Source organism: Salvelinus fontinalis, chromosome 24 (genome assembly GCF_029448725.1).
Source record: "Salvelinus fontinalis isolate EN_2023a chromosome 24, ASM2944872v1, whole genome shotgun sequence".
Lineage (NCBI taxonomy): Eukaryota > Metazoa > Chordata > Actinopteri > Salmoniformes > Salmonidae > Salvelinus > Salvelinus fontinalis.
The window spans coordinates 13,275,373-13,299,004 of record NC_074688.1 but is presented as its reverse complement, the minus strand read 5'-3'; the positions used below and the strand labels follow the sequence as shown (position 1 = coordinate 13,299,004).

General features: G+C 43.6%; 1 protein-coding gene across 1 annotated transcript in view; it reads left to right on the top strand.

Annotated features, from left to right (window-relative positions):
• Positions 1–4,709: 4,709 nt before the first annotated feature.
• LOC129821958 (pleckstrin homology domain-containing family G member 1-like) overlaps positions 4,710–23,632 on the top strand; it is a gene marked incomplete in the record, with an annotated part of 50,773 nt that continues 31,850 nt past the window's right edge. Inside the window, 1 exon segment of the mRNA XM_055879734.1 lies at positions 4,710–5,306.

Here is a 23,632-nt window from a genome sequence, read left to right as displayed (position 1 = left end):
GAATGAATAATATTCTAACTCCAGGGGCCAGAGATTCCTCTCTTTAATCACCATTCCTGCTGTTCATTTTGATCTCGCTCTGTACTTTGAGGTGCATATTAAAAAGTTATATCTAAGACCACATGGACCTGTTAGAGGAGTATTGTTGCGTGGTGAAATATGTAGCCTTTCCTCTCCTTCAACGCCTGTCCTGTACAATTCTCCTACCATCTTTCCTCCTTGATAAACTATTCAGCAGCTTCAGCGCAAGCAGGTCAGTCGTTGAAACAATGCTAAACCATATTACGACTTCTGTTTGGCTTCCCTCCCCTGACCTAGAATGGAATGCAGGATTCTCTGGATAGTTTTGACTATTGGGCTTGAAAGCCTCTACATGGTTAAAGCACCAGTCACCCATCAGACATCTGCAGACGCCCTCTGGCCCAGCTTCCTGCTAGCTTCCTGTTTCTGCCCAAAATGCACTGGAGTGGAGCGTCATGGGATGGCATTACGTTCAGCTATATCTGAAGTCCAGAATGTTCTGTGGAATCACTTAGAGTTTTTAGCTGTCTGCTGCAAATTCCGTCTGGTCGTCAGAGTCAGACTGGGTCGGATGCGTCAATGTAACCTGCTGGGTCTTCAACAGTAATGATATGGGAAACGGTTCCACATGGCTGCAGTGTGTGATTATTATCAATGAAAAAGTATAGGATTATTGGTATTGCAATAGTAAATCAAAGACGGTATTTGATGGCATAACAGATCAAGGAGCGTAGAATATGGTCATCGTGTGGAACTACAGTAGTTTGAGCTGTGCTTATTTTATTGACAAAGCACTGTAATCATTTGACATTCCGTGACCCCTAGCATGAGTATCCACTCCAATGTGCTACTGGCTCCTCATTTGAATGGAATGTTAGCAGAGAAAATGGGACTCAGAAATATCTCATCTGTGGCGCCAAAGACTCACATGAACGGAGCAAACATGGCATTTCTCTTTATCTTCCCAAAATAAACCTTGTGCCCATGCAGACTGGTCAACTCCTGTTCAGTCTGATCCTTTTCAAAGCAGGGATGCTGTTTGTTTGTGCTGAAGTCAGATGTGCCTTTGGAATGTCTTACGCTTCCCCTCCTCTACCCTTTCTCCCCACACTCTCATTATACTTAGTGGGTCTCTGGCCATTGCACGTGTTTGTGTTCAGTTGTGCATGACTGAATGTGCTTGAGTGTTTAAGCGCATACAGTGTACAGTACGGCAGCGTGTGCAAATATGGACCTCTAAAAATGTGAGTCTTTTGTATCACAATGTTTCATTGGCTCATATGATTAACAATACATTTTCAGCTTATTTTTTTTACACAGCTGTTAATTGGTCACCACTCTATTATATAGAAGTAAAGACAAGTACAGTAAAATTACAAAGTAAGTAAATACAAAACAGTGACTGATGTTACTACTGTGTAATTACAGGTAGGCTGTAAGAGCAAATGCTCCTATAACGACTGACCGTAGTCAAATGAATTCAAAGGAATGAACTGTACTATTTCTATAGGCCAAGGCCACACTATCATTTCTACTAGGTGAACCCACAAATGGTTTCCTGACGTGTCCAAGACAACCTCCTGTGTTGTTGGTAATGAAATACCTGTCCAGATGTCAGAGTACATCAGTTGACTATGGGAACACCAGGCTACGAGTGAGGACTCAAATCGTTTCGCCTAGCTTATGTTGCTATGTCTGAACCGTGACTGACTCACACCATATTAGGACGATTTTGCTACTATAGGCTTTTATGTGTTTCAGGGGTAGATTCTCTAAAACGACGTTGGAGGCAGCCTATGGTAGAGAAAGTAACATTTAATTTTCTGGTAACAGCTCTGTTGGACAATCATGCAGTCAGCCTGCTAATTGCATGCTCCCTCAAAACATGTGACATGTGGCACTGCACATTTTAGAATGGACTTTTATTGTCCACAGCACAAAGTGCACCTGTGTAATGATCATGCTGTTTAATCAGCTTCTTGATATTCCATACTTGTCAGGTGGGTGGATTATCTTGGCAAAGGAGAAATGCTCACTAACAGGGATGTAAACAGATTTCTGCAAACATTTTGAGTGAATAAGCTTTTTGTGCGTATGGAACATTTCTGGGATGTTTTGTTTCAGCTCATGAAACATGGGACCAACACTTTACATGTTGCGTTTATATTTTTATAGTTAAGGGCCTAATGAATTTATTTCAATTAACTGATTTCCTCATATGAAATGCAACTCAGTAAAATCTTTGAAATTGTTGCATGTTGTGTTTATATTTTTATTCAGTATATACTGTATATATAATGTTTATTTACAGTCGGGTCTCAACTTACTATTGAGAGTAAAAATAGTCGCGTAAAAAAATCTGTAGTGTAACGAATGTCGTCGGGAGAAGGAGAAGGACCAAGGTGCAGCGTGGTAAGTATTCATAATACTTTTAATAAATACGAACACTTGAACAAAAACAACAAAGCGACAAACGAACAGTTCTGCAAGGTGCAATACACAAAACTACCCACCAAGCACAGGTGGGAATGAGGCTACCCAAGTATGGTTCTCAGAGACAAAAATAGACAGCTGCCTCTGATTGAGAACCACACCAGGCCAAACACCTAGAAATACAACATAGAACAAAACATAGAATGCCCACCCCAACTCACGCCCTGACCAAACCAAAATAGACATAAAAAAGGAACTAAGTGTCACGATCGTCTTAAAGGTGAAAGAGAGGACCAAGGCGCAGCGTGATATAAATACATCTTCTTTTTAATAGAAGAAACAAACACTAATACAAACTAGACAACACGACGCTAACAAACAAAAGTGCAGACACAAGCAACTAACGTCAAGACATAGACAATTACCCACAACCTACCTAATGCCTATCGCTGCCTAAATATGGCTCTCAATCAGAGACAACGATAGACAGCTGTCTCTAATTGAGAACCAATCCAGGCAACCATAGACTTACATAAACACCTACACTGAACACAACCCCATGAACTCTACCAAAACCCCCTAGACAATACAAACACCCTAGACTAGACAAAAACACACAAACATCCCCCATGTCACACCCTGACCTAACTAAAATAATAAAGAAAACAAAGATAACTACGGCCAGGGCGTGACACTAAGGTCAGGGCGTGACAGGTAGTTAGTCTAGCCAGCCTAAACAACAGTACTTTCCCTCTTTTACAAAACTTTTCTGTCAATATATTTTAATAAACCGAATCAGAATTGTTGGTGCAAATGCCAGCTTGCCACACGTTTGCCGGTGGCCCTGCTGTGCTGATCTCTGCAACATAGATAGATAGAAATCACCACATAATGCTACAAATAAAGAAACATATCCTATATGCATGTTCTATTATCTCAACATTTCAAGTTAGTATTTTGACATTTTGAGTTTGTGTCTAAAAATGTCAACTTAATATCGCACATTTTTTGTTAGTATCTGGAAATGTTGAGATGGTATCTGGAAATGTTGAGTTAGTATCTAAAAAAATGTAGATAGCAGCTCAAGATTTTGAGATAGTATCTTGACATTTTGAGACAGTATTGATCTTTTTTGTTTTCGCGGGCGGAATGGGCTTCCATTGCCAGGAGTTCTTCCAGGATCTGATCAGAAAACCTCTGTCTATCAGTGTATCAGTGTTCTGTTACTTGTCATGTGTTGCGTTTTATTGTGGACCCCCTGGAAGAGTAGCTGCAGCAAAATCTAACAGCTATCCAATTAAACAAATAAACATATTATATTATAAATGGCCTATTATATTAAAACATTACATTCTAAAAATGTTTCACAGCAGATGTATTACTATGTGTCACGTTCCGACCATAGTTCTTGTGTGTTGTGCTTGTTTTAGTGTTGGTCAGGACGTGAGCTGGGTGGGCATTCTATGTTGTGTGTCTAGTTTGTCTGTTTCTATGTTTGGCCTAATATGGTTCTCAATCAGAGGCCGATGTTTTGTGTTGTCTCTGATTGGGAATCATATATGGGTGGCTTGTTTTTGTGTTGAGGATTGTGGGTGGTTGTTTCCTGTCTCTGTGTTTTCTCTGCACCAGATAGGGCTGTATCGGTAAGCCACGTTTGTTATTTTGTAAGTGTTCACTGTTTAATCGTCATTATTAAATCATGTTGAACACGAGCCCCGCTGCGTCTTGGTCCGATCCCTGCTACACCTCCTCTTCAGACAAGGAGGAAGGCTGCCGTTACACTATGTCATACCCTTCAACTAAGGCCCAGAGTTTTACCTGCTTAGGTTAGGATACCAGATCAGGAAAATCTCTTGGCCACACCACAGAAAAACAATCCCCCCCCCACTACTACTCTGGGATGCCACCTCTGAAATCGCCACACAAGGTTACAAATTAAGAAACATACCTGTATGATCTACTGACAGAATGTCTACATACTATCTAATACTGTTGACGTAGTACCTAAACATTTAGACTTATGTATCTCGCATTTTCAACTTAGTATCTAAAAATGTTGACTTGCATATCTCAACAATTTGAGATAATATCACAAAATTCTGACATACATACATGTCTCTCCATTTTTTTTGCGGCTGAGTATTTTTCTCCGTTCATACAGGAGTAATAAAGCCCTAGCGCATTAATTTTGTGGGGGGATTGCAGCACCCTCAGCACCCTTAATTACCGCGGCTATGCACACGGGCCTACTGTTAGACACTATAATACTATTAGTGTATGTGTAATGTAGTACTGGTAATCAGAGACGTTCGCGACGCCTTTTCAAGGAGGAAAGAAAAGGAAAACCATATACGTGCATGACTTTTCAGAGGCGGTGGGAAATCGGGCTTGTCTTCGAACTCGGAGCACTTTTATCAAGTGCTGGGTGATTATGTTGAGGAGACCTAGAGCTGCATAGATGTGTCACAATTTCCCAGGATTGTCATACAATTGCGAACATCGATCAGGTGAAGCAGTGATTCAAGCCAAAGGGGATGGTTCCTGGCATCAAGCAACAAGCGAGGCTTGTGCCAAGAAGGGGGAAGACCAAGAATTGAAAGCGGGGTTTAATTTCTCGTTTTTTGGAAGTCTTGTGCGCCGAAGACACCGAAATCAAACTGTTTTCCTGTTCGGGAAAGGCGTTATCCACCCCAAAGCGTCCGGACTGTGTGATACATCAACAACATAGTAGAGTGACAAGGTACAGGTTGAGTCAAAGGAGTTTATCAGAGTGCGGTGGGAAGAGAAACACGGATCAAGACAGCAGCACAGCAGCATAGGTTTTCATGTCTCCTCTCCACACACCTGGAAAGGTAAGTTTATGCTCTCTATAATAATGTATTATTAGATGATAATGCCAAGTGATTTATTTAGTTTCACCTCACTGAATGACAACGTCGCATGATTAACACCCCTGGACAAACCTATCATAAAAACATGTTTGTGTTTTTTGGTTCTCTGTTTTATATACATGTTATTAATAGCTATGAGCATACTCTATCCTCTCAATCTACATACTTTAAGCTATCCTCTCTAGCTACATACTTTACGCTATGTAGGCGTATTGTTTCATATTGATAACGTGTTTGTCTGCCACAAAGTGAATGAGGATAGCCTTTGTATAGTAGATACGACACAGACAGTACAGTATATGTGTTACTGATCATATAAACGATTTACTGGTGTAATAACAACAAACTTTCTGAGCGTGTCTAGCAAAACGAGTGAATGTGACTGATCATTTGGCGGCCGCGTTGAGTCATTGATAGCATATTCTAATGAGTACGCAGAGACGTGATCAAAAACCCACAGTTGAGTCAAAAATGATTTATTTGGCCACAGTAACATTTCTGTAGTTATTCACCATAATCTTCAACACAATTTAAAGTGTTTAATGGAGTGTTTCTTTGCCGGTTTTGAAAGCCTGTCCCCGACCCTCTTGCCAAAACCGCACTGTAGCCTACAGTAGTGCATGCAAGGGAATGTCCACGATCTCACTCAGAGATGATGAAACCATGTTTTCATTGCAGATTTTTTGGTCTGGTTTCCTGGACATAGATTAAGCCTATAGTCCTGGACTAAAAAGCATGTTCCTTAAAGTAGCTCAGGAGGGCCCTTCTTGCTCAAACAACATGAAGTTCTCCGGCAAATCAGCTGGAAAGTAATCTATCCAGAGTGGACAAATAAAACATCTCAGTACCCCTTATGATCTTAATTAAAGCCATAAAGATTCTATCAAAATACTAGAGGGGCTGTGTCATACTATAATGGGGCAAAAATGTCAGCCATCCTGTTCAGGGAGAAATCCAAAACCAGTATCATTGCAAATTAATGGCAGTAGAGGCTTTTGTGATGCATTTCCTGCTTTTATTTATGCAGGAAAATAAAAGTAAGGCATGTGATGTATCAGAAATTGTGTGATAGAACTATAGCCAACCTAAAATATTGTCATATAATTATGAATACAGTTTATACCGTTTTTATACACATTTTCTGTATAAATAGCCTCTAAAATATATACCGTAGCATTGTTGGATACTTGTTTCTGCTTGTCTTGAAGGGCATTCTAGAGCGTGCGTTATTTCCCTATAACAGATGGTATATTAGCACGGTAGAATTCAATGGCTGTAGTTCATTCATACTGTACATGTTCTATGTTAGAGCTGCTTTTGAAAGCAAAAGTCAAATTTAAAACGTTATTGGCATTGTTGAATTCGATTTTCATAATAGTGAGCTAGGACTGATGGTTTAGTTAGCTAAACAATCAAGTCTATTTGTTTGTTTACCAAGCCAACTACTGTAGCTATCTAGTAAACTTGCTAGCTACTTCAGTGGGTTTTGAACACATTTCTACCTGTCACGACTTCCGCCGAAGTCGGCTCCTCTCCTTGTTCGGGCGGCATTCGGCAGTCGACGTCACCGACTTTCTAGCCATCGCCGCTCCATTTTTCATGTATCCATTTGTTTTGTCTTGTTCCCTGCACACCTGGTTTTCATTCCCCAATCAATCTACATGTATTTATTCCTCTGTTCCCCGTCATGTCTTTGTGTAAGATTGTTTGTGTTATGTGTATTTTGTCTATTGGTGTTTTGGTCTATGTTCCGTGTTTTGGGCACGTGTTTGTGCTTTTGATATTTTACCGGAATAAAGTGTGCACCTGTTCACTTCACTCTGCTCTCCTGCACCTGACTTTGCCTCCAGTACACATCAAGTGACACTACCGGCAAGTGAACAAATGTCTAGCGGCAAATGTGTTACATTAAAGCAATGGTATGAAAGGGATAATCAATTTAGCACTCTATGCGTTCTCTGGAAAATAATGCAACTCTTTGGAAGGTTAGTTCCACTCCGCTAGCAAGTCGTTGAACACACCTTCCACGTCGTTCATTATTTTCCGTAGAGCTAGCCCCTCGTTGATTATCCCTTACGTAAACAGACCATAAATGTCTCAAATGTTGTTTTATTGGAAAGCTGTGAGTCCTATTATATGATACAATATCACTACTTGTTACATTTACGACTTGTCTAAGTCCTCAACTGAATTGAGTCAGTGTATGGCTGTGGAGATTGACTGCATTGTTTAAATAGAATGTTGTCATATTGGCAGTTAATTTGAAAATGTATCATTCGTCTGAAACTGTCAGTCTAGCTAACACACATACAGTGCAGACATTTTATTCACATTCATTGTTTTACACAATATCTTACAGCAGCACTGGCAAATCACAGTTGACCAACTCCCTGACCAACATGGCTGACCTTTGGACCATCATAAGAATGGTCATGGCCATTCTACTATTCTAATTCCTAATTTTATAATTGAGCACCCCTCCCCATTCCCTCTCTTGGCCCTTGACAGCATATTAGTCATGGGAGAGTTCATGGCAGAAAAAGAGAGGGAGGATTGTATTTGTGTAGTAATAGTTTAATCTGAAAAATCACAGTCATCCCTGGGTACATTTACAGTTGAAGTCGGAAGTTTACATACACTTTAGCCAAATATACTTAAACTTTTCACAATTCCTGACATTTAATCCTAGATATAATTCCCTGTTTTAGGTCAATTCGGCTCACCACTTTATTTTAAGAATGTGAAATGTCAGAATAATAGTAATGAGAATGATTTATTTCAGCTTTTATTTCTTTCATCACATTCCCAGTGGGTCATGAGTTTACATACACTCAATTAGTATTTGGTAGCATTGCCTTTAAATTGTTTAACTTGGGTCAAACATTTCGGGTAGCCTTCCACAAGCTTCCCACAATAAATTGGGTGAATGTTGGCCCATTCCTCCTGATAGAGCTGGTGTAACTGAGTCAGGTTTGTAGGCCTCCTTGCTCGCACAAGCTTTTTCAGTTCTGCCCACAAATTTTCTATAGGATTGAGGTCAGGGCTTTGTGATGGTCACTCCAATACCTTGACTGTTGTCCTTAAGGCATTTGCCACAACTTTGGAGGTATGCTTGGGGTCATTGTCCATTTGGAAGAACCATTTGCAACCAAGGTTTGACTTCCTGACTGACTGATGTCTTGAGATGGTGCTTCAATATATCCACATAATTTTCCTGCCTCATGATGCCATCTAGTTTGTGAAGTGCACCAGTCCCTCCTGCAGCAAAGCACCCCCCATAACTTGATGCTGCCACCCCCGTGCTTCACGGTTGGGACGGTGTTCTTCGGCTTGCAAGCCTCCCCCTTTTTCCTCCAAACATAACGATGGCCATTATGGCCAAACAGTTCTATTTTTGTTTCATCAGACCAGAGGATATTTCTCCAAAATGTATTAACTTTGTCCCCATATGCAATTGAAAACCGTAGTCTGGCTTTTTTTATGGCGGTTTTGGAGCAGTGGCTTCTTCCTTGCTGAGCGGCCTTTCAGGTTATGTCGATATAGGACTCGTTTTACTGTGGATATAGATACTTTTGTACCTGTTTCCTCCAGAATCTTCACAAGGTCCTTTGCTGCTGTTCTGGGATTGATTTGCACTTTTCGCTCACCAAAGTACATTAATCTCTAGGAGACAGAACGCGTCTCCTTCCTGAGCAGTATGATGGCTGCATGGTCCCATGGTGTTTATACTTGCATACTTTTGTTTGTACAGCTGAACGTGGTACCTTCAGCCGTTTGGAAATTGCTCCCAAGGATGAACCAGACTTGTGGAGGTCTACAATTTTTTTTTCTGAGGTCTTGGCTGATTTCTTTTGATTTTCCCATGATGTCAAGCAAAGAGGCACTGAGTTTGAAGGTAGGCCTTGAAATACATCCACAGGTACACTTCCAATTGACTCCAATTATGTCAATTAGCCCATCAGAAGCTTCTAAAGCCATGACATCATTTTCTGGAATTTTTCAAGCTGTTTAAAGGCACAGTCAACTTAGTGTATGTAAACTTCTGATCCACTGGAATTGTGATGCAGGGCTTTATAAGTGAAATAATCTGTCTGTAAACAATTGTTGGAAAAATGACTTGTGTCATGTACAAAGTAGATATCCTAACCAACTTGCCAAAACTATAGTTTGTTAACAAGAAATTTTTGGAGTGGCTGAAAAACGAGTTTTAATGACTCCAACCTAAGTGTATGTAAACTTCTGACTTCAACTGTATAGTCAAGGTGGATGACTTAATATCAGCCAGGTCTTTAGCAGGGATCAACTGGTTGGAGCTATTTTCAAAGAACATCCCTCCTTCTATGTCACTCACTGCCAATATAAACGGGCAAGATTTCCCCTGCAAACATGTTGTGTGCATATGCACCTAGTCAATAGCAAACACAGATTATTCACTGGCATTGAACTGAACTGAAATATAGTTCCTTGTCTTCTTTGACAAGCCTTCTGAAGATCTTCGTTGGACAATTTCCAAACGCGTGATTCATCATTATTTTCTCGTCCAGCACAGTCCGGACTTACTAGACAAGCATTTGAGTGTTGGCAAACACTTGACAGGCAAGGCCTTTGGTGTGGCAATCTTAATAATTCCTCTCTCATAGCAAAACATCTATGATGTTTAACACGCAGTGAACTGTGTCTTACTTATTTTGAACATGGCCATGTCGCGCGGTCGTATACATCATCTTGGGAGCTGGGCTGAAGTCGGAGTCTTATGGGAGAAAGGGTATTGTTTGGCTATTTGGACCATATCAAAGGGAATAATGGGAATAGGAATTGGTCATGGAATTTGACCGGAGCAACAGGAAGCGTCCCAAACCCTCCCTCTCTGCCCTGAGTTTTCAGGCCCCTGCAATCTGGAGCTTACATGCAGATAAGTCCTGTTTGCTTTGAAAGCTGGCATTCCGTTCCTTCCTCAGCCCAGTTCCAGCCTTTTTGAAATAGAAAAAAGCCCCCTCTCTTTCAGCAACTTGTCCTGTCTTCGTTTCCCCTAACCCCCTAACTTCAGGAGTGTGAGCCCCCTTCCCCCAAATGCTCAGAGGGAATAGACGTAATCCCCATATCCTTCTGGAGCACAGGTCTCCAGCTCCAGGAATTTGGACGAGTTTGGACTGATGAGCTTCCCAGCTCTGTGCAACTGGGTCCCCCAGCAGAAGCAAAGAGACAGCCTGCAAATACCAGCAATGCACATCTGATTATTCAGCACAGTCAGAAACCTGCACACAACAATGTACTCTTAGTTTGGCCTCTAGGTTTTTATTAACTCAGTGATGTATGGAAACAGACGTATGTCTTATTGGTCTATGTGGGTTTGCCTGCATATGATGAAAGTATATGTCTTTGAATGGCAAGATATGGTGATCTGTATTCTGGTCTTATGTCCGTTGAAGCAGACACACGGCTCTGATTTGACGGTCACTTTTTAGGACTCTCTACATCCTAAATTAACAATAATTGTAGAGCATTTGGCTGGGAAAGACAAAGAACTACCATATTCCTCTGAGATAAGCAGCCTCTACGCTGCTCAGAATTTAGCGGCGACAGTGAGAGAACGGGATACCGCAATATTACGGACCTCACAGCTCACTTAGTGGCTGGCCTGTGGAGGAACAAGACCCTGGAAGCATTTCAAAGGGCTGTCAGGTTTGAAGATGTCACGAGGAAAAGAGACAAGAGAGGAAAAGAGAGAGGGTAGAAAGAGACCTTTTTTTCCTCTCCTCTTTCTCCTCTCCTCTCCTTTTTCTCCTCTCCTCTTTCTCGTCTTTCTCCTCCATCTCCCTCCTCCCCTCTTTCTCCTCTTTCTCTTTCTCCTCTCCTCTTTCTCCTCTCCTCTTTCTCCTCTATCTCCCTCCTCCCCTTTTTCTCCTCTTTCTCTTTCTCCTCTCCTCTTTCTCCTCTCCTCTCCCCTTTCTCCTCTCGTCTTTCTCCTCTCCTCTCCTTTTTCTCCTCTCTTTCTCCTCTCCTCTCCTTTTTCTCCTCTCCTCTTTCTCCTCTCCTCTCCTCTTTCTCCTCTCCTCTTTCTCCTCTCTACTCTTTCTCTCCTCGTTCTCCTCTCCTCGTTTTCCTCTCCTCTTTCCCTTCTCATCTTTCTCCTCTCCTCTTTCTCCTCTCCTCTTTCTCCTCTCCTCTTTCTCCTTTCGTCTTTCCCCTCTCCTCTTTCCCCTCTCCTCTTTCTCCTTTCGTCTTTCCCCCTCTCCCCTTACTCCTCTCCTCTTTCTCCTCTTTCTCCTCTTTCTCCTCTCCTCTCCTCTTTTCCCTCTCCTCTTTTTCCTCTTTCTCCTCCCATCTCCTCTTTCTCCTCCCCTCTCCTCTTTCCCCTCTCCTCTTTATCCTCTTTCTCCTCTCCTCTTTCTCCTATTTCTCCTATTTATCGTCTTTCTCCTCTCCTCTTTCTCCTCTCCTCTCATCTCCTCTTTCTCCTCTCCTCTTTCCCCTCTCCTCTTTCTCATCTCCTCTCCTCTTTCCTCTCCTCTTTCTCCTCTCCTCTTTCTCCTCTCCTCTCCTCTTTCTCCTCTTTCTCCTCTCGTCTCCTCTTTCTCCTCCCCTCTTTCTCCTCCCCTCTTTCTCCTCCCCTCTTTCTCCTCCCCTCTCCTCTTCTCTCCTCTTTCTCCTCTCCTCTTATGTTGGGGAGCCCTTTGGTTTTCCTTAAGGCAGCTGGGATTTTATTCCCACGTGCCGGTGTGTATATTGTGTGTGTGTGGTTATGTGATTTTATTCCCATGTGCCGGTGTGTATATTGTGGTTGTGTGTGGCTGTGAATGTGTTCATTTGTCTGTCAGGTGACTCAGGACCACACTGTCTCTTGGGAAGGTTTTCCCTGAGTCATCAATCCCACCTCTCCCTCTCACGGCACACACACATCAAATCAAATCAAGTTTATTTTATATAGCCCTTCGTACATCAGCTAATATCTCGAAGTGCTGTACAGAAACCCAGCCTAAAACCCCAAACAGCAAGCAATGCAGGTGTAGAAGCACGGCGGCTAGGAAAAACTCCCTAGAAAGGCCAAAACCTAGGAAGAAACCTAGAGAGGAACCAGGCTATGAGGGGTGGCCAGTTCTCTTCTAGGTGTGCCGGGTGAAGATTATAACAGAACATGGCCAAGATGTTCAAATGTTCATAAATTACCAGCATGGTCAAATAATAATCAGGAGTAAATGTCAGTTGGCTTTTCATAGCCGATCATTAAGAGTATCTCTACCGCTCCTGCGGTCTCTAGAGAGTTGAAAACAGCAGGTCTGGGACAGGTAGCACGTCCGGTGGACAGGTCAGGGTTCCATAGCCGCAGGCAGAACAGTTGAAACTGGAACAGCAGCAAGGCCAGGTGGACTGGGGACAGCAAGGAGTCATCATGCCCGGTAGTCCTGACGCATGGTCCTAGGGCTCAGGTCCTCCGAGAGAGAGAAAGAAAGAGAGAAGGAGAGAATTAGAGAGAGCATACTTAAATTCACACAGGACACCGGATAAGACAGAAGTACTCCAGATATAACCAACTGACCCTAGCCCCCTGACACATAAACTACTGCAGCATAAATACTGGAGGCTGAGACAGGAGGGGTCAGGAGACACTGTGGCCCCATCCGATGATACCCCCGGACAGGGCCAAACAGGAAGGATATAACCCCATCCACTTTGCCAAAGCACAGCCCCCACACCACTAGAGGGATATCTTCAACCACCAACTTACCATCCTGAGACAAGGCAGAGTATAGCCCACAAAGATCTCCACCACAGCACAAACCAAGGGGGGGCGCCAACCCAGACAGGAAGATCACGTCAGTAACTCAACCCACTCAAGTGACGCACCCATCCTAGGGACGGCATGAAAGAGCACCGGTAAGCCAGTGACTCAGCCCCTGTAATAGGGTTAGAGGCAGAGAATCCCAGTGGAGAGAGGGGAACCGGCCAGGCAGAGACAGCAAGGGCGGTTCGTTGCTCCAGAGCCTTTCCGTTCACGTTCACACTCCTGGGCCAGACTACACTCAATCATATGACCTACTGAAGAGATAAGTCTTCAGTAAAGACTTAAAGGTTGAGACCGAGTCTGCGTCTCTCACATGGGTAGGCAGACTATTCCATAAAAATGGAGATCTATAGGAGAAAGCCCTGCCTCCAGCTGTTTGCTTAGAAATTCTAGGGACAATTAGGAGGCCTGCGTCTTGTGACCGTAGCGTACGTGTAGGTATGTACGGCAGGACCAACTCAGAAAGATAGGTAGGAGCAAGCCCATGTAACGCTTTATAGGTTAACAGTAAAACTTTGAAATCAGCCCTTGCCTTAACAGGAAGCCAGTGTAGGGAAGCTAGCACTGGAGTAATATGATCAAATTTCTTGGTTCTAGTCAGGATTCTAGCAGCCGTATTTAGCACTAACTGAAGTTTATTTAGTGCTTTATCCGGGTAGCCAGAAAGTAGAGCATTGCAGTAGTCTAACCTAGAAGTAACAAAAGCATGGATTAATTTTTCTGCATCATTTTGCACAGAACATTTCTGTCTGTCCAGAGTAACGCCGAGGTCCTTCACAGTTTTATTTGAGACGACTTTACAACCATCAAGATTAATTGTCAGATTTAACAGAAGATCTCTTTGTTTCTTGGGACCTAGAACAAGCATATCTGTTTTGTCCGAGTTTAAAAGTAGAACGTTTTCAGCCATCCACTTCCTTATGTCTGAAACACAGGCTTCTAGCGAGGGCAATTTTGGGGCTTCACCATGTTTCATTGAAATGTACAGCTGTGTGTCATCCGCATAGCAGTGAAAGTTAACATTATGTTTTCGAATGACATCCCCAAGAGGTAAAATATATAGTGAAAACAATAGTGGTCCTAAAATGGAACCTTGAGGAACACCGAAATGTACAGTGATTTGTCAAACTATTCAGAGACAAACTGATATCTTTCCGACAGATAAGATCTAAACCAGGCCAGAACTTGTCCGTGTAGACTAATCTGGGTTTCCAGTCTCTCCAAAAGAATGTGGTGATCGATGGTATCAAAGGCAGCACTAAGGTCTAGTAGCACGAGGACAGATGCAGAGCCTCGGTCTGACGCCATTAAAAGGTCATTTACCACCTTCACAAGTGCAGTCTCAGTGCTATGATGGGGTCTAAAACCAGACTGAAGTGTTTCGTATACATTGTTTGTCTTCAGGAAGGCAGTGAGTTGCTGCGCAACAGCTTTTTTTTTAAAAATTGAGAGGAATGGAAGATTCGATATAGGCCGATAGTTTTTTATATTTTCTGGGTCAAGGTTTGGCTTTTTCAAGAGAGGCTTTATTACTGCCACTTTTAGTGAGTTTGGTACACATCCGGTGGATAGAGAGCCGTTTGTTATGTTCAACATAGGAGGGGCAAGCACATGAAGCAGCTCTTTCAGTAGTTTAGTTGGAATAGGATCCAGTATGCAGCTCGAAGGTTTAGAGGCCATGATTATTTTCATCATTGTGTCAAGAGATATAGTACTAAAACACTTAAGTGTCTCTCTTGATCCTAGGCCCTGGCAGAGTTGTGCAGACTCAGGACAGCTAAGCTTTGAAAGAATACGCAGATTTAAAGAGGAGTCCGTAATTTGCTTTCTAATGATCATGATCTTTTCCTCAAAGAAGTTCATGAATTTATTACTGCTAAAGTGAAAGCCATCCTCACTTGGGGAATGCTGCTTTTTAGTTAGCTTTGCAACAGTATCAAAAAGAAATTTTGGATTGTTCTTATTTTCCCCAATTAAGTTGGAAAAGTAGGATGAAAGTAAAGTAGGATGACATAAATGTCTCCTCCCCCGGGTCCGTGGCCCCCACTCTTTCCTTGCGACCCCTTCATTGTAAATACCCCGTCTCCCCATCCTCACTCCTCCAATTTACATCCCCATCTCTTTCCCAATACCTCTTCAGCTCTTTCTCTCCCAACGTCTCTCCCTCCCTGGCTCCATGCACTGTGTATGACACCTTTCTGCCTTTCCTGGCACCTCTGTGCCCATTAACCCCCCCCCTCCCCCCCACACACACACAATACAGTACAAAGACAGCAGACTGTGTTGTCACCCCCTACAGTACAGTACAACACCACACAGACAGACTTATTCTCTTATATAGTACGTCTCAGCATCTATAATTAGTCCCGTACATGCACGAAGAGAAATGGAATTTCCCTCCTGGCACGCTGTTTGACTGCCTCGTGGATTCTAGTGCCTCCCCCCATTGCCTTTCCTTATGGCCCCATTCTTTACTACAGCCGATGCCACTTTTATAGAGCTCCAGAAAGTTTGGATGTTACACCTTTACCGGGCCAATTTGATGGATTTTCTTCTCGCCTTAAGTTCTCTAGGGGATTGATGGCCAGAAAGGAGCAGAACACAGGATAATTCTAGTCTTTTGTCTCTGATTGCTGACATCACAAGGTTGATGTCAACTACCCCATCCATGCCGGGTAGTGTCCCTGTTACACCAATTTTTCCCTGGTGGCGTCGCCACATTGTTTACTTGGTAATTGCTCACATGTAGCACGTTACTGAAGAACACAGCTGTTATTTTGATGGAGCGGCTGCTTAACTTAGTTAACCAGAATTGCAACTTCTCCGTTTTGGACAGAGTGCCCTCTGAGAGTTGTGGTTGGGCGTGAAATAAATAAACAGCATAATTTCATAAAACGGGCCTACATAGGCAAAGATGTTGACCCTAAGTCAACCCGGCTCAAAACAGAAAGCCTGTCCATCACACCCAATTGAAAATCTTCTCAAATCACATTTAGTGTTCGTCGTTGGCCACAGCAGCACGACTGTGTCCGTCTGCTTCAAATAACTTCCGATGACCAGTCCAGATCATAAATAAAGTGTCTGCTATGAAATGGCACATATTACACCTATATATTTCGCTAACATTTAAATCAATGAGCTTTTAACCCTTGCTCCTCCGAACCACTGAGTCTACTGTAATTCACCATGACTCAACAGAACTCCATTTATTATCCGCTCCTGGTCAGCTGCCTCGACAGAAGAATATTGTCTCTGACTAGAATTCTGAGGGTCATATTAATTTAGCGGTTGAGACGACTGAGTGTTCAGCTCATTAATTGAGCGCCGAGATAACAAAGAACAACTGTTGCACGGCAGAACCATGAGCGAACAGAGACAACGTACCGTGTGCCCTACATACAGTCGCTTATACTCCACCACTGGACCGGTCTCTTTAGACTACCACCCTTACCTCTCTTGACCAAACACTTTCAGTTTATTCTATGTGCCTGTGTGTATATTTCTGGGGGACTGTATGAGTTTGTCTATGTGTGTTAGTGTGTGTTCCACATGCCCGTGCCGTCCCCCTACCCAGCGTTTTCCATTAGGATTGTGGGCTTGTCCAGCCCTCCCTCCCTGCTCCCTCCCTGACACAGAAGAAGCCCTTTGTTGTCTGAGAGAATAAGGAGGTGGCAGGAGAGAAGAGTCTGGGCTGTGGCCCACTATGGGCTGCTGGGCCTCTCTGATCCAGGGGGAACATGGACTCAGCTGGTCCTCTGACAATGGCCGCTGCCCGCTCTGCCTCTGGATGGACAATGGAGCGGCCTCTCTGTCGCTGATGCGCGCCCCCGTTGTTGTGGTCCCTAGCGGTCATCGTCCCTCTCTCTCCCTCTGTATTTATTTGTGTTTTTGTAGCCCCCCCCCATCATCCTTGCCTCCAAAACTGACCCCATCTGTGACCCTGTCAACTGTTTAACATCCCAAGGTTGCCCCCCCTCTTCCTCTCTCCCCACACGCATACTGTTTGTTCAAGAGTACAGTGTGTGCGTGTGTGCGTTCAATTGTTCAGTAGGTTGACCGTTTCCCTCGTCACATCCTTGACACAGATTCCAGGGAAGTTTGATGAGGTTAAAAACACTGCGCTGTGAATTTGCGCTGTGAATTTGCGCTGTGAATTTGCTTATCAAGAACAACAATCTCACAAATCCAATGTTACCTAGTGATTTTCCCAGGATCACTTTGTGTGTTTTTTGGGATTGTGACATCAGTTATCTCAAGATAGTAGAGCTATAAGCTGTCAGCTCAGATGGTAGAGCTGAGGAACCTATGGCAGTGGGTGGAGATTTACAACAGTTCAATTGTTGTATTATTGTTTCTAGTAAATTTAGCTAGCTGGCTTTCTGGATAGCCAATAATTGTTTGGAATCCTATTTTGCGTCATGCCTATAATTTTGAGATATGACATAATGGCCAGCTGGTCCATAGGGACCAGTCGGCTGGAATTGTTAATAGGAATCAACTATAACGGCTCGACTGATGTCTGCATGGTTCTGTGGATTGGATCTATGTGTTAGGTTTCAGGTAAGACCCAAGTGCGGACTGTGTTGAAGTAACAATGTTTATTGTAACAACAGGGGCAGGCAAACGACAGGTCAAAGCAGGCAGGGGTCGATAATGCAGAGAAGTGGCAAAGGTACAGGACGGCAGGCAGTCTCATTGGCTGGCAGAGTGGTCAGGCAAGCGGGCTCAGAGTCAGGACAGGCAAGGGTCAAAATCAAGAGTACAAGAAAAAGAGAGACTGGGGAAAAACAGGAGAAGAGAAAACGCTGGTTGACTTGAACAAACAAGACGAACTGGCACAGACAGACAGAAAACACAGGTATAAATACCCAGGGGATAAGTGGGGAAGATGGGCGACATATGGAGGGGGGTGGGGACAAGCATAAGGACAGGTAAAACAGATCAGGGCATGGCACTATGAGTTCAACAGCAAAAGAGACACTTGATCAATGAGTTCAACAGCATAACAGACACTTGATCAATCAATCAATCAAATGTATTTATAAAGCCCTTCTTACATCAGCTGATGTCACAAAGTGCTGTACAGAAACCCAGCCTAAAACCCCAAACAGCAAGCAATGCAGGTGTAGAAGCAATGCAGGTGTAGAAGCACGGTGGCTCAGAAAAACTCCCTAAAAAGGCCGGAACCTAGGAAGAAACCTAGAGAGGAACCAGGCTATGAAGGGTGGCCAGTCCTCTTCTGGCTGTGCCGGGTGGAGATTATAACAGAACATGGCCAAGTTGTTCAAATGTTCATAGATGACCAGCAGGGTCAAATGATAATAATCACAGTGGTTGTATAGCGTGCAACAGGTCAGCACCTCAGGAGTAAATGTCAGTTGGCTTTTCATAGCCGATCAATGAGTTCAACAGCATAACAGACACTTAATCAATGAGTTCAACAGACACTTGATCAATGAGTTCAACAGCACAACAGACACTTGCATTAGAATAACAAAGAGCATGATAGTTAAGCTGACTGCAGAAAATGAACTTTAGAGGGGATGCCTGGAATTAGAACACACAGTCATTTGTACTGGATTTTACGCGTATGATTAGACTCGTGGTGGTTTTGATTAGAGTGATATAAACGTTTGTTTAACTAGGAATAGAGCTTTATCTAGTATGGCCTCAATGAGCCGCATTATGGTTTTGTTTCGAGTAACTGTTTTATGGAAAAGGAACACATCCGTTACTTGAACTGTACATCCCTAAAGAAAAGTACAGGCCTGAACTAAGTTCAAAAATATACAACTCAAGGCTGTAGCCAGTGAAAAATGCACATCTTGTGCAATTTTATTTCGCTAACACAAACAGGCATAGAGTGACACAGTAACACATACACTGACACAGCCACACAGAGCACACACAGAGCACACACAGAGCACACACAGATGCACATACACACACGCTCTGAAGCAGCTGTTCTGTCCCGTAGCTGTGTTCTGTCAGCGCGGAGGTTGGTGTCTATCCGTCGGCCGTGTCAGATAGCATAGCTGAGCTGAAAGAGCTCTCGGATGCACCTGGAGCAGCGGCATGAGAGATGCGACCGAAATGTGCCTCTCACGGGCTATCCTTCATAATGATGTACCAGGAACATTGTAGAGTGCTCCGAGAACATTACAGTACACACGGTTGTACAAGCGGGCTTGGGGGTGGCTGCTATGCTTCACGCTTCAGCAAAGTCCCTCTAACCTCACTGTAACCTCAGAGTTAACCAGATGTTGCCCCCCCCCCCCCCCCCCCCCCCACAGACAAACACTATTAGAAACTACACTTAGGAGGTTTTGTGGGGGAAGCAAAGTTAATTCTTACCACAATTCAGGAATTTCCCAGCAAACAAGCGGTGGAGCCAAGAAAATGTATATGGGGTAGACCCACAGGGCCGAGTGGTGTTGTGAAGTATTCTGAAGGATTCATCGTAGTGCTTACAGGAAGAGACGTGGCTTTTAATTAGGTAATACAGTACTGGAAACAGGCCCTGGAAATGAAATGGGGGAGTTGGGGTGGGAGAATGTTTTGAGGACATGGCTTGGAATAGCTCCAGGACAATTTCTTAATTTCTTATGGTTGCAAAAAGTCCAGAACAGATCATTGAACTTGGCTAATGGCAAAGTAACGTTTGATTTCCATCGCAGACATGAACCATTATGATAGATGGAGAGAGGCCTATGTGGCCTGCGTCATGCCAACACAAACACAAAGACACAGTTCTTTGTTCCCAATATTGAGGCTTTCAATTTGAACTCCTACACAACCCACAGAAAGGTCTTCAGTTGGAGGACAATGACAGATTAGAGGGATTGCTTCATTCCCAGTAGATGAAGCCCTTTCCTTGCTCTGTCATGCTGTGGAATTCTTGGCAAAACAAGCAAGTTAGAAGAGTTCAAACAGAAATGTCAAATTTCGGTGTCAAGAACATTTCCCTCCGATACTGGACTTGGACTACCCTAATCGCTGCCACTCGCCGTACTTCCTCATTGATGTTTCGGCTGTGGAGAAAGTGACGGCCGGGGCAGGTGCCGAGGAAGCCAGGGCCCTGTCTCCCGGACATAAACAAACACCTCACATCTACTGTAACATGAAGCTCTGAATCGTCCATTGTCCCAGTCTGTAATCCCCAGATATTTTAGGATGACTTCCATTATTCCTGTTCCCAACAACTCTAAAGCTTCAAGCCACAGTGACTAATGCCCTGTGCTCACATCTGCAGTCATGAAGTGCTTTGAAAGGCTGGTTATGGCAAACATCAACTCTACCTCAGCGTTTAACACCATTGTTCCCTCCAAGCTCGTCACCAAGCTTAGGGCCCTGAGAGTGAACACCTCTCTCCGCAACTGGATCCTGGACTTCCTGACGGGCTGACCCCAGGTAGTGAGGCTAGACAACATCACCTCCGCCACGCTGACCCTCTACATGGGGGCCCTACAGGGGTGTATGATTCAGTGGCGGTCAGTGCTCTTTAAGATGAGGGAGGACAATTTATTTTTCATGAGCATGACCTTATTTCTATTACAGTAAATTGGATGACTCTCATCCAAAATGCAGGTATGTTTACCCCCTGATCACGTGTAAACACAGTTCACCCTCATAACAGTTCCTTCTCTTCCCTTCGCTTGTGGTCTTCAATGCACAACACATCAGCTGTATGTGACCAGGCGAAAAAACCTTTCCAAGCCAAACCATATCATAACCGCTACACACAGCCTACATCGTTGTCACCATATTAGCTAAAGTAACATCATAGTCAGCACAGCTAATAGAACTAAAGTGTTAGTAAACCTGCTACAATCATGCAATAACTTTAGTATACAGTCAGTAAGCAGTTACACCGGTGGGCCACTGTGGCAATAAATTAGTAATACAAAAAGCTTACCTTGACTTGGAAGAGTTCCAGTGTTGTTGGAAAGTCATAGCCAGCTAGCTAGCATAGCATCCCTCTGTTTCATTGGGCTAAACTAGCTAGCTGCATTTGCTAGCTAAGAAAGTGAAAATGAAAGTGAAACAACATGACAATCTCTCTCTCTCTCTCTATTTCTCTCTTGCTTCTCCTTCATTTTGGAAGAAATACATTTCTTCTAAACTGTTCAACTATTGTCTTTCTCTCTCTTTGAGTCAACTACTCACCACATTTTATACAATGCAGTGCTAGCTAGCTGTAGCTTATGCTTTCAGTACTAGATTCATTCTCTGATCCTTTGATTGGGTGGACAGCATGTCATTTCAGACTGCAAGAGCTCTGATATGTTGAAGGACGTCCTCCGGAAGTTGTCATAATTATTGTGTAAGTCTATGGAAGGGGCTGAGAACCATGATCCTCCTAGGCTTTGCACTGAAGTCAATTTACCCAGAGAAGGACGGAAGCTAGCTGTCCTCCGGATCCTCACTACTCTGGACGGTTCTGACTTAGAATATGTGGACAACTACAAATACCTAGGTGTCTGGTTAGACTGTAAACTCTCCTTCCAGACTCACATTAAGCATCTCCAATCCAAAATTAAATCTAGAATCGTCTTCCTATTTCGGAACAAAGCATCCTTCACTTATGCTGCCAACCATTGCAGTCTATCACAGTGCCATCCATTTTGTCACCAAAGCCCCATATACTACCCACCACTGCGACCTGTACGGTCTTGTTGACTGGCACTCGCTTCACACTCGTCGCCAAACCCACTGGCTCCAGGTCATCTACAAGTCTTTGCTAGGTAAAGCCCCGCCTTATCTCAGCTCACTGGTCACCATAGCAGCACCCACCCCATAGCACACACTCCAGCAGCTATATCTCACTGGTCACCCCAAAGCCAATTCCTCATTTTGGTCGCCTTTCCTTCCAGTTCTCTGCTGCCAATGACTGGAACAAACTGCAAAAATCATTGAAGCTGGAGACTCATATCTCCCTCACTAGCATTAAGCACCAGCTGTCAGAGCAGCTCACAGATCACTGCACCTGTACATAGCCCATCTGTAAATACCCCATCCAACTACCTCATCCCCTTACTGTATTTATTTATTTATCTTGCTCCTTTGCACCCCAGTATCTCTACTTGCACATTCATCTTCTGCACATCAATCACTCCAGTGTTTAATTGGTATATTGTAATTACTTCGCCACCATGGCCTATTTATTGCCTTACCTCCCTTATCTTACCTCATTTGCACACACTGTATATAGACTTTTTCTATTGTATTATTGACTGTATGTTTGTTTATTCCATGTGTAACTCTGTGTTGTTATATGTGTCGAACTGCTTTGCTTTATCTTGGCCAGGTTGCAGTTGTAAATGAGAACTTGTTCTCAACTAGCCTACCTGGTTAAATAAAGGTGAAATAAATAAAAATAAAACACCAAAATAGTGTGTTTTAATCAGCTATTTGGTGACGTGATTATATTTAGTATAGTTGTATCTAAAATTATAACTTTTTAAATGTTATACAATTAAACATTTTATGAAATTCACTGAGGAGAATGGTCCTCTCCTTCCTCTTCTGAGGAGTCTCCACTGGTGTGCTTAGTCCCCTCCTGTACTCTCTGTTAAAGTTTTCTGACAACATGACGGTGGTAGGTCTGATCACCAGTGATGATGAGACAGCCTACAGGGAGGAGGTCAGTGACCTGGCAGTGTGGTGCCGGGACAACAACCTCTCCCTCAACGTCAGACCAAGGAGCTGATCGTGGACTACAGGAAAACGCGGGAGCGAGCACGCCCCCATCCACATTGACAGGGCTGTAGTGGAGCGGGTTGAGAACTTCAAGTTCCTCAGGTTCTAAATCACTAAGGACTTAAAATGGTCCACACACACGTGCACAGCCCTAAGGAGGTTGAAAAAGTTTGGCATGGACTCTCACATCCTCAAAAAGCTCTACAGCTGCACCATTGAGAGCATCTTGACTAGCTGCATCGCCACTTGGCATGGCAACAGCACTGCCCTCGATCGCATGGCGCTACAGAAGGTGGTTCGGACAGCCCAGCACATCACTGAGGACGGGCTCCCTACCATCCAGTACCTCTATATCAGGCGGTGTGAAAGGAAGGCCCGGAAAAATCGTTAAAGACTCCACCCACCCAAGCCATAGATTGTTCTCTCTGCTTCCGCACGGCAATCATTACCGGTGCATCAAGTCTGACACAAACAGACTCCTGAACAGCTTCTATCCCTAAGCCATAATACTGCTAAATAGCGAACAAAATGGTTACACAGACTATCTGAGTTGACCCTTGTATATATATAGTTTTTTGTACTGTCTCTATGCACTCACGCACACTGACACTCCAACACACACATAACATGCACACACATTTATATGAACTGTACACACACACACACACACACACACACACACACACACACACACACACACACACACACACACACACACACACACACACACACACACACACACACACACACACACACACACACACACACACACACACACACACACACAGCTTCCAATACTCTACTC